General features: G+C 46.6%; 1 protein-coding gene across 1 annotated transcript in view; it reads right to left on the bottom strand.

Annotated features, from left to right (window-relative positions):
* The window catches only part of LOC144122146 (small G protein signaling modulator 1-like), a 202,067-nt gene that overhangs the window by 103,750 nt on the left and 83,568 nt on the right, over window positions 1–14,749 (bottom strand).

Here is a 14,749-nt window from a genome sequence, read left to right as displayed (position 1 = left end):
TCCTCCTGCTTTAAAACAGAAACACCAGTTTTATCTCATTCAAAACATATATGTATTTACGTTTCATTTACATGCACTGTTAATAGAATAACTGTTGGTATGCAGTTGACGAGCGAAAATTTGAACGCCTGATTTTTCGGACATGCTTGATAATTCAGACTTTTTCTTGGCACCGCAACATGGCACATAGAACCAATATATAAGAGTGCCTGAAATTTCGGATGCAACTTAACTGACTGCTCGATTTTTCGGACCTCATTCGCGCTCACCACCATATATGTACAGTAAAGTCTCGTTACAAGAGACGCGCTTACAAGAGACACTTACTTATAAAAGATATTTTAAAGTGATTTGGTTGGTTTTCCTCCTATGTTTGCCATGTTAACAAAATCGCATATAAGAGACACAGTTACAAGAGACACATGGTTACTAAGGACAACTTATTTAGGTCCCTAGAGTAAATTCATTTAGAAGAGACACAATTCGTACCAAATCGTATGCACTGCACTTTCCATTCCCTCGGCTGAATTCTGTTCCATTCTGCAGCTGGATGTCACTCATCACATGGTTGCGATTATCGCGATTATTGTCTCGCCACACCGAAATTTCTGTCATTCTGCTTCTATAATAGGTGGTGTCCGATCTGAACGAGCCGCAAGGCATGCTGAGTACTCCGACTTTCGGGTCTTTCAGCGAGAAGCGTGTGTACAGCGCTTTGCTTGAAATGCGGAATTGACGAGCTCGAATTTGGCTCATCATGCGTTAATACGCGCGAATGAAGCCGTAAAAAAGGTCAGGATGCTGTACGTGCATTATTATGCCTGCGCTCGACGTTCCGTATTCGAATTAATGGCGAAAAAGCACTGCAAGTGCGAATGTTTCGGCTTGCGTCGTCTGTTCGCGCAGAAGTTTAGGACGCTTCATTCACTCACTGAAAAGTTCTCCTGTTGTTACTCAGCTGCTGCATTGATCTCTAATGTGTTAGGGAACATATTTCCGAGAGGTTCCGCGCTACCAGGCGCTGAATATATGGACTACCAGCAACTGAGTGGCTGTGACGGCAAAGAGCTTGCATCATACAAATCCTCGTAGGACTTCAGGTACTTTTTCTATACCAGCCGCGGTGGCCTAGTGGTTAGGGCACTCGGCTACTGAGTCGGAGGACCCGTGGGTTCAATCCGGGGCGTGGCGGCCGTGTTTCGATGGCGGCGGAGCGCGAAAGGCACGCCCGTGTGCTGTGCGATAGAACCCATCTAAACTCCTCCGGAGCCCTTCACTACGGCGTCCCTCATAGCCCATGTATCGCTTTTAGATGTGACACCATGCAATTTGCAATATTTTATGATTTTATAGTCTACAAAGCTTTCGCATGCACTGCATCGGAGCTGCATGGGTTTATTGCTACGCGGCAGCACCGGAGCTGTCGTTGCCTGCAAGCAATGTTGACCGCGTTTTAGTTGCTGCGCTAAAATTGGCACATGCGGCACGATGAGCGCCTGCCGAAAATCTGTACTTAACAATGCTTCACAACCTTAGTAAAGGTGCACAATTTGTTTTACTGCCGATTAATGTTCCTGTCAGCTCAACTGCTTTTGTCGAATATTTGCTATGGCTTATGGAATAATTACTGCACTAGCTCGCATGCATAACCGTCTCAAGTAACTGAATTTCAGTTCGTCTGTAATGCAAAAATGCAACTGCATGACAAATGTGTTGCATTTTCAGCCCTACTGTGTTCTTTCTGCCAGTACGAATTGCACCGAGAATGCGTGCCTAGACTTTGTGGCTAAAAACCTCTACTAATTTGCGTCAAGGGCATGGATAGGCAAGTGACAGAGCAGCTATTCCAGCACTGAGAGAGGTGCTCCTATTTACTGAGGCTTTGGTACGTGCACAAGAACCTAACTCACACACAAAATTAACAACGCAATGCATTGCACAGTCTGCACATGGTGGTACGAGACATTACATGCCATTTACATATAACTTGCAGCTCTGAATGTTAAGAATTCCTGTGCTTGATTTCCCAATGCTGGTTACTGCTTTATGTGCATGAAAAAGAAGTACTAAAATAAATGCATTGTTTTATGGCATCTCTTGAATGCCTTTATGGCTTCCCATCAAGACAGAGGCGAGCCTGTATGCATTTTGTTGTCGTGCACTCAGTGCTCGGAGCCTGGTCGAAGAAGGAACACCAGCCAATGTACGGACAGATGTCCCAATGGCTGGCACCTCTGCTGTTGATGCACATGTACAGAAATGTGGAAATATAAAACTTGTGCATTGTATGCGAAGTGTTCGAGGTAAGGTAGGCAAGTAATAACACAAACAGCTTGGCAGAAGATTGGCTTGCCTCGTGTTTTTCTTTATGAAAACCCCAAGTCAGCACAAAACATCAACGCCTGCTGCACAACTTTGCTACAGGCACCACAACATAAAGTCAGGCATAAAGACAAAACAGAAAGCAGACTGCAGCCAAAAGCAGAACTAACATAGGCAGCTTTACTGTTTAACTACATAATGAGAAAGTTCATCAGCTGGTAACTGAAAAATGTTCTTGTCATGTGGGTAATAACATCTGATATACCCTATGTCTTGCACAAATTATACAGCACAGCATGTAACAAATGATTTTAATGCAGGAGATCCGAGAGACAAATAGTAAATTATAATAAACAGCAAGGTAGAGCGTAAAAAATCATGCTTCAGCTTTTCCAGCACGCACAGAGGCTTGATCCGAGTTGTTTTCAGCATTTTCTACAAGTTCCTTGCACGAAGCCTTGTGCAATGTTGAACGAAAGGCATTCCCATCCAGTTTTAGTTTTGGCGTGAACACTGCGGCATAGCTTGAATGTTAACTGACTTTGGTAAACCGTCCCTAAGACACTGGTGATACTAAAAAATCTGGGATGTCTGTGAATGCAATCTGTTCCTTGGCCTTTTAAAACTAGCAATTTTAGAACATGTTTATCTCTTTATCCTTACGCATTCCCAACGACCACCAGATTGGCCTCTGGCATCCTTGCAGCATTTCGGACTTCTTGAAATCACCAACGTCCCTATCAAAAGTCAAACATTCAGTGCAATATTCCTATATGCAATCATGCAATGCATCACATGTAAGCTAGAGACACAAACATTTATCTACTTCACATGCATGTTCAGCACCCAGACAGTTTTCAAATGATGCTTTGCTGCACGATGACAGCTCAGTATTATGACATTTGTCTCATATGTCAATTCTCCCACGTGCTGTACACTTAAAGGTGAAAAACAGCTAGACTATGTTGACTGAAATATATTTTTTTTTCAAGTTCAGTTATCCTGAAGTGAAGCTTCTCATAGCTTGCTGGCTCAGAGTATGAAAAGAATAGTGGTGAATAATTCTTATCACTTTGTAATGTGATCAGCTCGTCTGTCACCCTCCCTCTCCGCACACAGGAAACGGAGGAACATAACTGCAACATGCGGGTCCACACAAACGGGTAACTTTAACTTAACAGCTCGCTTCTCCACACCTGCAGTGTGCTCATGTCGATTGACTGGTCTGCTGGTGAAAACATGTGTTTCCCTTTGGGCATGAAGTTGGGAAATATGTTCACATAAAACAATTCATAAATCCTAAAAGTGCTCGTAAACATATACTGCGACCAGCAATGTCAGGCAACGGGACCCCGCCGTGGCCGGTGTCGTCGTTTCGGCAGCTGACTGTTGCGATCGCATAGGCCTAAGGTGTTAGCTCTGGATCCGAGCAACTTGCATGCAGCACAAATTCGTGAGCAGTAAATCGTTCTGTCCTTTAACATCTTGTCGAGCTGTAGTGACGGAGGCCGAACAGCAATATCTTCACACCTACGACCACGCGGTGCTACCTCAGTCATGCGAGGACAACTGTGTCCAAAGTTGTCCGAGCGAGAAATTGGTGCTCCTCAAGGACAGAAAACAGTCTACTTAATTAACCAAATCCCCAAACTTCCATGACGCTCTAAAACGTTTACCGCCAACAAAACGCTCGAAGCAAAGCCAAGAGCTGTCCGTGGAGCTCGTAGGAGGCAGTCTGCCAATGGACTGCAACGGCGTACTGTTTTCGCCGCTCACTACATGACGGCACTCGGAACATGTTGCATTCCGTTGCTTTGAACTTGCTGCAGTTTGAGGCAGCGCACAACACCCTTTTTTATGCGATGTGAGCGTTAGTATTAAGGAAGGAAATGCCGAAACCACACATCTACAAGCAATGCCTATACAAATGAAACTGCAGAAAGGACCCGGAAGTCCAAATTCACATAACAAGGCTGAGCCGTGATGCAATGTGCGATGTATTTTGGACACCACCTATTGCGGTTGCGCTCCCGCACTGACTGTCGAGTTTGTGGAGGTCGCTCAGGAAGGCGACCGCAGCCACATTTATTGAGGGCTGCCGGAGAAGAGATAGCAGCAGAGCGTCGGCGGCAGCGTCCGACCCTGGCCAAGGTCCCAAGCATTCTCTCCACTCCAACGCGTGCTGAGGAAACTTCGGCCTCCTCGGCACTTCGCTAGAGCCGGCCATGTGTGTTGCTACAGGGCTCCCCCCTAGACGAGTAGTCGGTATGTGTTCGGTATGTGTCAAAAGGTCCGTGCAAAGCGTCCAGGGTCCAAAGACCATGCTCAGGCGGGCGACCCTGGCTGTGGTGTTGCGGCCGAGCTTTCGGGTGGGGGGGGGGGGGGGGGGCTTCGAGGGACGCTTGGAGGCAGGTGAAGAAGGTTAGACAACCTGCTAAGTGGACCCAGCGCCAGAGGTTCTGGTGCAGCAGACGGGCGGCTCTGGGAGGCGCAGCGAGGTGCGAGGTGGACAAACGGCTGTGGTGGACTGCATGAGGCTGCTGGCACACACACACAGCCAGCCGTGGACTGACTGGCTTGAACATGGTAGCCGGCCGCACGAGTGGTGCCCATGTCACGGGCTACGAGCCGTTCACGAAAGGGAATGCTGGTGAGGTAGCGGTAATCGGAGGCGGCTTTGGCACCCCAACAGCAACCGGGCACACGACCGCTGGCCTGGTGAGCCTAGGCAGCTTGCTAGATGGCGGCTGATGAAACTGCAACGTGGGTGGAACCTGAATCCGCCGGGTTCAGAAGGTTGCGTGTTCTAATCACGTCCAGGTCACCAACTATGTGGAGGTCGCCCAGGAAGGCGACCGCGTCCACATTTATTGACGGCTGCCGGAGAAGAGATAGCAGCGGAGCGGCGGCGGCAACGTCCAGCCCTGGGCAAGGTTCCGAGCATTCTTTCCAGCGCGTGCTGGAGAAACTTCGGCCTCTTCGGCATTTCGCTAGAGCCGGCCGCATGGGTCGCTACAAGTTAAATTTACGTTGGGTTGGATTTCCGTCCCAGCTTCCGTGGTGCCGGTCGCTTTGTACGCCAGTAGTTAAACTCGTTGGACTCCGGAGCTGTCACCATGTTTACATGGGACAGTTCTGTTCGACGATTCATCCGCTATAGTTTCGCATCACATATGAATTCAAATGTCTAAAAGTCCTGTTGAGGTGAAGTCAGGTGAAGTCACATTAACAATTTCCTGTTAATGAGTGTGAATGTGTTTAAATGCACTTATATCCTGACGTGCAATAAGTTGATCTAGTCCGGCTCCTCAGTGTTTTTAGAATTTTTGGTTACAAGAGACCTTGGTTACAAGAGACATCTTTCTTGAGTCCTTTGAGTGTCTCTTGTAACGAGGTTTTACTGTAATGCGTAAACTACACGAGAGATCGAAAACTTCATGAAACAAAACAAAATTTCAAGCTTAAAGGGAACCTCTAAAATTGCGAGGCTAAAATTCTGCGCGAGGCAGCACACTGCGCCCTCGTGGTTCCAAATTCGTACTGTTCTTGAACGTCGTCCACCACACAAACTTGAACAGGGGTCAGAGTTTGCGGAATTGATCTAAGCCGAGTCTTTGGTCCCGAATACAGGAAGTGGTAGCAGCGAAGCACGTGGGAGGCGTACGGCTTCATGGTGACGGCAAGCGTGGAAGAAAATGGTAGTGCATTTCAAAGCAAGGTCAGCGTACCTGTGGTGAAACACACCGCAACCCTGACTTTTCTACTGCGAAACCGGAAACGACTGGCGTTTTAAAGACACGCAAGATTCCTTTCATTATACGCAAGCCACCACAGAGTGCATATCGCCAGATAAGATGCCGATTTTGGCAGGCCTAATTACGAAGGCCAACGACGAAGGAGCGCTTGCATTGGCCGTTTATTGGATTCTTATTGTTTTGCCATCTTTGCGTTCTTGTTCCAGGCCCTTCATAACTGCAGGCGGAGCGCAGTTCCCACAGCGGCGTGTTCGCTTTTCCGTCTAGACTTCGTTCCAACTAATGCGTTCATCGGCAACATGTCACATCGTGTTTACGTAATGTGCATATTTCATTAAGCATGCAAAATTTCTTTTCAGCCGCGCTGCGTAGTTCTTTAGTTTTCACTGTTCAATGTTAACAGTCATCGCGAAAGTACGACCCACAGAGGTCTGGTACTGTGTGGCCATAAGTTTTCCTCAAACTTCAAATATAAATTGCGTTCACTCGCTCAGCTAAATGTTCAAGTCATTCTGCTTCTTGTTTTAAAATTTACATTCAAGTGTGCATCTTCTGCCTGATCTGAATGGCCTTTAGTGTGGTATTTGCTGCAATTGCCAGATTCTAATCCACCTGCAATGAGAAAGCTCCGTATTCTGGGAAAAAGCACTCCGGGTCTTTGCCGAGATATCCTAGCAGCATCTAATCGTTTTCTAGGACCGGTGTTGAAAACAGGCACTTGTTGAAGATCTCAAAAGTGAGAGTAAAGAAAATACTACGCATCATGCTACTAAGGTGGCAGTCTGGGCATGTTGGTGATTCATGATGGAAATGTACAGCGCTAATTAAGATGAGGCCACTAGGAAGACACATGAAGCACATGAGCGCTGACTTGCAACAGTTTATTTCGAAACTGGGACCAGTATTTATAGCTGAAAAACCAGGCAATTATCACACATGCGCAGTAGGTGACCCATTCATATGTTGGCGCAAATATAACAGCTCCTTACTCGTAAGAGCAATAGATGGCTTGGCCATGCAGGACCCACCCAAGCAGTCTATCATTTCAGCCTATATTATCTTTCAAGTGAGTTGGCAAAGGTTTTTTTGAGTAGGCAAAGCATTTTTGGTAAGCAGGCTGACGCACAAACTCTTCATATGAATCGCTGTCATTTTCGCCTTTACCGTTTTTCTTACATTTCCTACAGTGTGCGTCCAGAAACTCTCCTCGCCGTTCAGACACATTATTGCAATGTTCTCGGAGGCGGTCATTCAAACATCTACCGCTTTGTCCTGCATAGCTCTTCCCACATTTCAAAGGGATGCTGTAGACAATCGAATGCGTACATTCTACGAACTTTGTTCGGTGATTCTTTTTGCAGTTTCAGATTCTTTGAATCACTGGGCCTGGACAGTCTGCATAATTTTTGCCGCTTATCGGGGGCAGACAAAAGAACTTTTACAATCCCCCGTTCGCCAATCTTTTTTAGGCGATGAGACAGGCCATGAATGTACGGGATCACAGTAATCCGTTTTATTGAAGGAGGTAGTGACGTACGACTCTCTTTTGAGCACAGGCGCTTAAGAACGGTTTCCGCGACACTGATCAAAACGAGGTAGTGTCATCGTAGAGCCGTGGGGTATCCTACTCATGTTTTGATCAGTGTCGCAATGTCGTGATGTGGCTTTTTGCAAAGTGTGGAATTTCACTGCACAACGAAGTTAGAATCACGCGAGCAACCGCGCGGCAGCGATGGCCGCGCAATGCTCGTGTCGTTTCTTTTTTGCTATTCCCTATTATTTTTAACTGCTTCCGAGCATGAACTGTTGTAATGCAATGTGGTATGACGTTCCAAAAAGAAAGCGCCGGAGTTTGAGCATGAATAAAGTTTGAACATGAATAAAGGTGCGTCTAGTGAATGCACGGGTTTCTTAGAAGCGTATCTCCGAGATCTGTACTGAGGCGTACATGAGTAAATATGAGCATGTAAATTACAGGTGTCGGAATTAAGAGAGTACCATGCGTTTCCGGTAAATTTCCTCCATGCTTGGTGTGCAGTTGTAATGCCATTGAGTGGCAACCACTGCAACCCCCTTCGCTACGCACGGCGCTGGCCCAGCAGATGGTGCGCGCGTAGGCGACCTTTCTGCATCGTAGTAAAGTCGTTCATTTCTGAACAGGTGTGATGGAACCGCAGCCATCTATGAGTGCTAGTGTGGAGCAGCATCTGTTTTGTTTTGAGAGGCCTCCTAGAGACTCCGAGCGAATTGTTCAAAAGGCAAGGCGATGGTGTTCCGTGGACTCCGTGGCAGTGCTGCAACACGCTGTTGTGTTCCACTCCTAAAGACGAAGCTTACGTGTCGTTTTGTGACTGAGATCTGAAAACGCCCCCCCTGCGCTCACTTACATCCTATGTACACAGAATATCGCTTGTACGCTTCTCGTGTAGAGAGTATGACAGAATGAGAATGAGTTGCAGGCATTGATTCTTGCACTGTTCGCTGCGCGACTGAACAGCAACCATGCGGATTAAGTAACTCAAACTAACTGATCGTATTTCGATGCAGAAATGCAATGCTAACCGCGAAGCTGATCTGTTGTTGAGCTTATCCGGTTTCATGGCCGCTGCCCATTGCTTCCAGCCATTTCAAGTTCTGGAGCAATTCTTGGAGCAGAAAATATCCATTCTGGAGCAAGTTCGTATAAGAACGATAATCCTGGAGCAACCCGGGAGCAGCACGAACGGAATGAAGGAGTCACAAAGAAGAGTTTGTTCCTATCAAGATAAGGTTCAGCCATGGGTAGCTAGGCAGAAAAAAATAAACGTAGAAGATAGGTGTTCACAAAAAACAGCGCCAAAACACGACACTGTCTTGCATGCAAGTTCAGCCAAGCGTGTTTCACTAAAAGTCTGAAGAACAAATTCACTAGAACCAATCTTTTTTCATGTTGGCTCTACATTTAAAACTTGTCATAACGAAATTAAAAAAGTCTAGATTTTTCGTTACACCCAGGTTTTCGTTGGATGCAGTTTTCGTGAGAAGAGTCAAAAGGACACTACAGAACAGAAACCAAAATCAGAAATAAATCTAGGTGTAATCACACTGAACGCGTTTACAGAAAACAGCGTTAGTAGAAGTCATAAAAGCAGTGAAATGCTTCGTGATCACGCTGATAGCGCAACTGCGGCAGAAGCAGCCGCCACAACCACCACAGCTTGCGCAACGCTGCTACGAGTGGGGGAGGCGGGGGCACCGTGACCGATCTAGAAGGGAACGCGCGCGGCCGCACCTGCCGCCATAGACCAATCGCGCAGGTATGTACATGCTTTTTCCCGCATGTTTCCTCTCTTGGTTTTCCCCTCGCTGTTGCCCTAGGAAACAGACTCCTCACCTTGCATCGCCAGCACTCTCCACCGTCTCCGACCCCAACACGCAACGGCTATCGGCGCCGGAATCACGCGAGCAACCGCGCGGCAACGATGGCCGCACACTGCTCGTGTCGTTTCTTTTTTGCTATGCCCTATTATTTTTCACTGCTTCTGAGCATGAACTGTTGTAATGCAATGTGGTATGACGTTTCAAAAAAAAAAAAAAAGCGCCGGAGATGTGCCAACGGCGCTGGAGCACGGCGTGTTGTGCCAACCAACTGCAGCCGCTCGTTGTGGTCGGTGTTCCTCTCATCTCAGTTCGTGCTTTATCTTCACTAAAATTTCGCATGGTTCTTCCAAATTTTGAGTGGCTGAGCACCAACTAACAGAGATCTTAGTACAAGTGCAACGAAGCATAAACATGAATATTCTTTAGCCCAAATTTTTGCTCGCACTAACACGTTTAAATATAGTTTTTTTTTCCCCCGCATAGTCACAGAATAGAATTCTTTACCATGTAATATTTTTAAATGCAATGATTTTGTGAAAGCATTAGAAATCCATAATTTGCATGCTTAATGTATCCTGTTTTCCTTACAAAAAGAGCTACAGTCGAGTCCACTTATAACGATATTCAAGTGCCACGAAAATTCCATTGTTATAACCAATAATTGTTATAAACGGGTTGCACAAAAAAAAGCATAACAACTGCAAAGAGCGGTCATGGACGGCAAGTGGCATGCGAGCTCTGCCGAGGAATCGTTTTGGTGGCCCCGAAAGGGGCGTTGAAAAAAATACGAGAAGCTTGCCGCAGCCGCCCCTCAGCTTAAGAAATCCTGAAGAAATGCTGGGGTGAAATCGCCACAAGCATCTCGCAACATAGTTCTCAGTGGATTGCACAAGAAAACCCCCCCCATGTCCATCAGCCTTGCTTGCCTCACGTGAAGCTTGCCGACATCCTTCTCCATGGCCTCTCTTTGAAGTGCTGTATCCAGCCGCCACCTGGCTGGAAGTCCACATTATTAATCAGCACAGCAAACTGCTTTGCCTTTGTGGCCAGAATCGGCCTGGTGATAGGCAAGTTCTGGGCACGGGCACCAAGAAACCACTCGTAGAGGGCCTCCTCCACCTCCTTATAAGCACCCTGCCGAACGCATTTGCACCCACTGTCAAGCGAGCACTTTTCTTTGTCAAATTTCACAGTGGAGCGAATGATCATCAACACCGTTGGTTACGATAGTGCGTACTTCTTAACCAAGTCGCACACTTTCTTACCGTCTTTGTAGTACTTCCCAATACTGCACTTATTCTCCAAATCGATAGCCGTGCGCTTTCTTTTCACCGGCAACGTCGTCCGATAATCAGCGGGTGGATCAGCCATCTTCCGTTTCGGCAGTGATTCATACGAGACAGAGAAACCACGTGGCCAGGAACGACTTCGACACAATCAACTAACACAAACAACCAAATCCGTTGGCAGAACTGCGCAGAATGAGGGGCGAGCGAACAGATCAGTGCTGTCGGCCCATTGGCAAGGTCCATTCGTGTTTCGGAGGGCGGCGCGGCGTAGAGCTATGGGCACAGCCCATTTGTGTTCGGAGGGGTGGAAGGGCAGCACGAGTAAGGCGTGAGGCTGGCGATGCGGAGAAGGCTGGAAAACAGGTTCTTTTGTATGATCGCATGGCGGGGAGGGTACAGCGACTGGAATTTCTTTCTTCTTTTTTTTCTTTTCAAGGATTTCGCATTCCACTACCTTTTCGCACGAGCACTCAGGAGCCAGACTTCATTGTTATAACCGATAATGCAGCATGGGGGCATTGTAGTAAGCGGGCTATTTTACCATAGAAAGCATACAAAAGTTTTTCATTGTTGTAACCGATATATTGTTAAAACCGGTATCATTATAAGTGGGTTCGACTGTATTTGTCATGCAGTTCGCGTTCATATCACACACGAGATCTGCTGTTGCCAATATTGCCAAACAATTTTTTTTTCCCACAAGTATGTTGTTTCCCCGGTGTTTTTTTCTCACGTTATATGTGTTCTCTTTCTTGTATGCTTGCATATGCAAGCTCCTCATCCTTGGGCCAAAGCATTGGCCTGCAGTACGTCCAAATAAATAAATAATTAAAGACAGCGTAGCCAGTTCGTCACATCAAGGTTAACTGCCACAAAACTTTCGCTACATGGAGGTCTGAAATGCACGTGCTTCAGTGTGGGCGGTCCGATTAGCGACCAGCGCTCTCGTTCACGACTACATTCATGATCGCTCTCCTTCTTAACGCTGAAGACACGAACAACTGCGCACTGGGCCTCAAGTTCGACGTTCGCAACGGCTGATACAGGTCTGGCAGCTGCAGCGAGGCAAAATTTTCAGCTGTTCCACGCAATGTCATGATGTGGCTGTTTGCAAAGTGCGGGATTTCGCTGCACGACGACATTACAATTACATGTTGTGGGACCGCAGCAGCAATCGCGACGGCAGCACTAGCGAGGACGATGGCGTAAGTGTGGCCGAGTAGTCCAGTGACTAATACATTTTCATTTTGGGATGTTCCCACGGGCACGCCCACGCATGGCAGCCGATAGTGGCCGGCGATAAGCGGCGGCCACAGGATAAGGCTATCGCGTTCTATTATTAAAGGCCAAGCTTAGACGAGCTCCAAGTTTCTTTTTTTGAAATGTGATATGGGGAGGTCGACTTACATTCGAGCCGACTTACAATCGTGTAAATACGGTAGTTACATCCAGATTTAGCTGTATCCCGACGCTTCTTGGAATTTTTTACAAATTCATCAAGCTTACAAAGTGAATCAGCAAAGTCGAAATTCTCTTGTTCCAACAAAGGTTGACCTCGTTCTTCAACCCAGAAGATACTTCAGCCCTCTTCAGGGTTGACCTACATGATGTAACCTTTTGATCCAACTGACATGTGCGAACATCGAGGAAGGAAAACTAGGGAGGGGCCGTCACTATCCGAGCTACACGCCAAAAAGTGTACCAGAAGTCACGCGTTTTTCTAACTTTTGCAAGAACTACTGAGAGTCTTTGGCCAACGATGCAGCCAATAGTAACGCTAGACGCAGCATCGTCATCTGCTGCAATGACTGCTGCGCATGCGCAAGCGCACTGAGATGCCGGCAAGTAGGAAGGGAGCAGGGAGAACCGGCCTCAAAGAATGTGACGTAACGGCCTTTCCCGAGTTTTCCTTGCTCCATGTGCGCGAATTAAGTGGCTGCTAAATTCTACCACGAGCCAGCCCACAAGTGCCCTAGGTTGCCAACAGCGGAAACGTTTTAGACGTTTTAATAGGTTGCCGACTGAAAGCCTGGATTTCTCCAAAAATAGTTGTTTTCCCGTAACCGCGTCTTTTTTTTGACGCAGCTAAGGTGCAATATTGATCAATTTGTCACTTTTGGAGCAGTCTGGTGCAACAAAATGTAAATGTATCAGAATGGCGCAAATGACACAGCTGGAGCAGCACTGCCTATCTGATCACAATAAACTTGTGGAAACTTATACCGCTTCCTTTCTTGTGCCTTATGACTCAACCAACCGCACCACAATTTATCAGCATGTCGCAAAATATGTTAAAAAACTAGGGGTGTGCGAATATCGAAATTTTCAAATACGAATAAGAAGAAAAAATGGCTTCGAATATCGAATATCTGGTCAGCACAAAAAATAAATTCAGAAAAGATAAACAAGCAAAAATTGTTGCTCATATTTTTTTCAAAATTGTGTATGGCCATTGCAACTGAAGTAAACAAAACTAGACTGCCTGAGCGCCGTATAAAAAGTAAACACGATGTGCACATAAATGTATGCTACTTTACTGAACAACATAACAGTATCCAACCTGTAATGTGGTCAGGCAAAATGCAGTCCATAACATGACAAGACTGGAAACAAAAATAACATGATGGCTAGTAAAACCTCATTAATTCGGAGTTCAAAGAACCGACAGAAATGCCCAGGTTATTTAAAGGTCGATTTATAAAATGCCCCGCGGCCCTGAAAAAAAAAAATACCGGAAATGCGGTAGTCTTGAGGCGGCTCTATCGTGCAAACACCTGTAATCCAGTGACGAGCACAGAGTTTCGGCGTGCTGGAGGAAATCGTGAGATAAGCGAGATGGGAACGCGCATTGACGTCGGAATGGCGAGACTGTTTCTAAAAAAGGAAAAGAAATGACGAGCGACATGTCAGTCAGTGTCTGAAAGTGGCCCGGTGCTGAGATTGGACTACTGGCGAATGCGCGAGCCGATAGTTGCCATTGCAACGGGCGGGTGGCCAAGCTCAGAAACCAAAACTACGCGTCCAGCTTATTTTTTTGACCTAGAGACAGGGGCCCTTCGAACATTGTGACGCCTGCCGTTAGGCCCACTTAAGAGGTGCATGGGTTACAGTGTTCCATGCAATACGCGGGATTTTTACAGGACCGCTTGCCCTGTTGTGACACCTCGACTCGCCCCTTCGGGAGCCTCACGCGAAATTCCGCAAGTAGGCTTTCCCGCATAGCATAGTTGACCAAAACAAGATGGCGGTGGTCACGCTCAGAGAGTTATGTGACAGAACGAATGCCATGGGTGTGGGCATTAATTAGATTACATATTACGGAAGGATAAAAAAATAAACGTGCTTTTGCGTTGCAATTGTTAGAAGCGGGTCGTCCCCCATCTGTTCGCCGCACGTGCGGTATGTGGGAAAGCCCATTTGCGGAATCGCGCACAAGGTCAAGCCTAGCGGCATCGGAATGCGATCGGTACACGCGATAAACGATGGAGAAGAAAGAGAACAGGGCCTTTATATTGTTTTCCTGGAACTTTAAACTCTATATTCAGATAATCTGCCCAGATATTGCGCTTTTGAAACAATCAGATTTATGAAAGTCGGCGCGGTATACGATCGCTGCCGAGTACACGGGAATTTTCGAATATTCGAAATCCACGAATATCATTTCTCGAATATGAATATGAACCGAATATGAAACATATTCGATTTGTATTCAAAATTTCGAATATTCGCACACACGTATCAAAAGCACAAGTGTGGCATACTGAATGCGGATGGTCCCACCTTTTGCCTACACAAAGAAAATCAACGTTGCTGTTAGGGCCACACACACAGCTCTGACGTCACTCCCTGACGCTTGTCTATACATGCAGCTTGAGATCGTGTTGTCACTGGCAATGTGCAGAACACACACCATCGCAACTCTATCGTATGCTTGAAATTCTAGTGAATCAAGGAAGAAGTGCGAGTGGATAATATCCTAGTTGAGACCAAGAGAAAGAAATGGGCACGGGCAGGGCAAGTAAT

Source organism: Amblyomma americanum, chromosome 2 (genome assembly GCF_052857255.1).
Source record: "Amblyomma americanum isolate KBUSLIRL-KWMA chromosome 2, ASM5285725v1, whole genome shotgun sequence".
In the NCBI taxonomy this organism is placed as follows: domain Eukaryota; kingdom Metazoa; phylum Arthropoda; class Arachnida; order Ixodida; family Ixodidae; genus Amblyomma; species Amblyomma americanum.
This window is presented reverse-complemented; position numbering and strand designations above follow the sequence as displayed.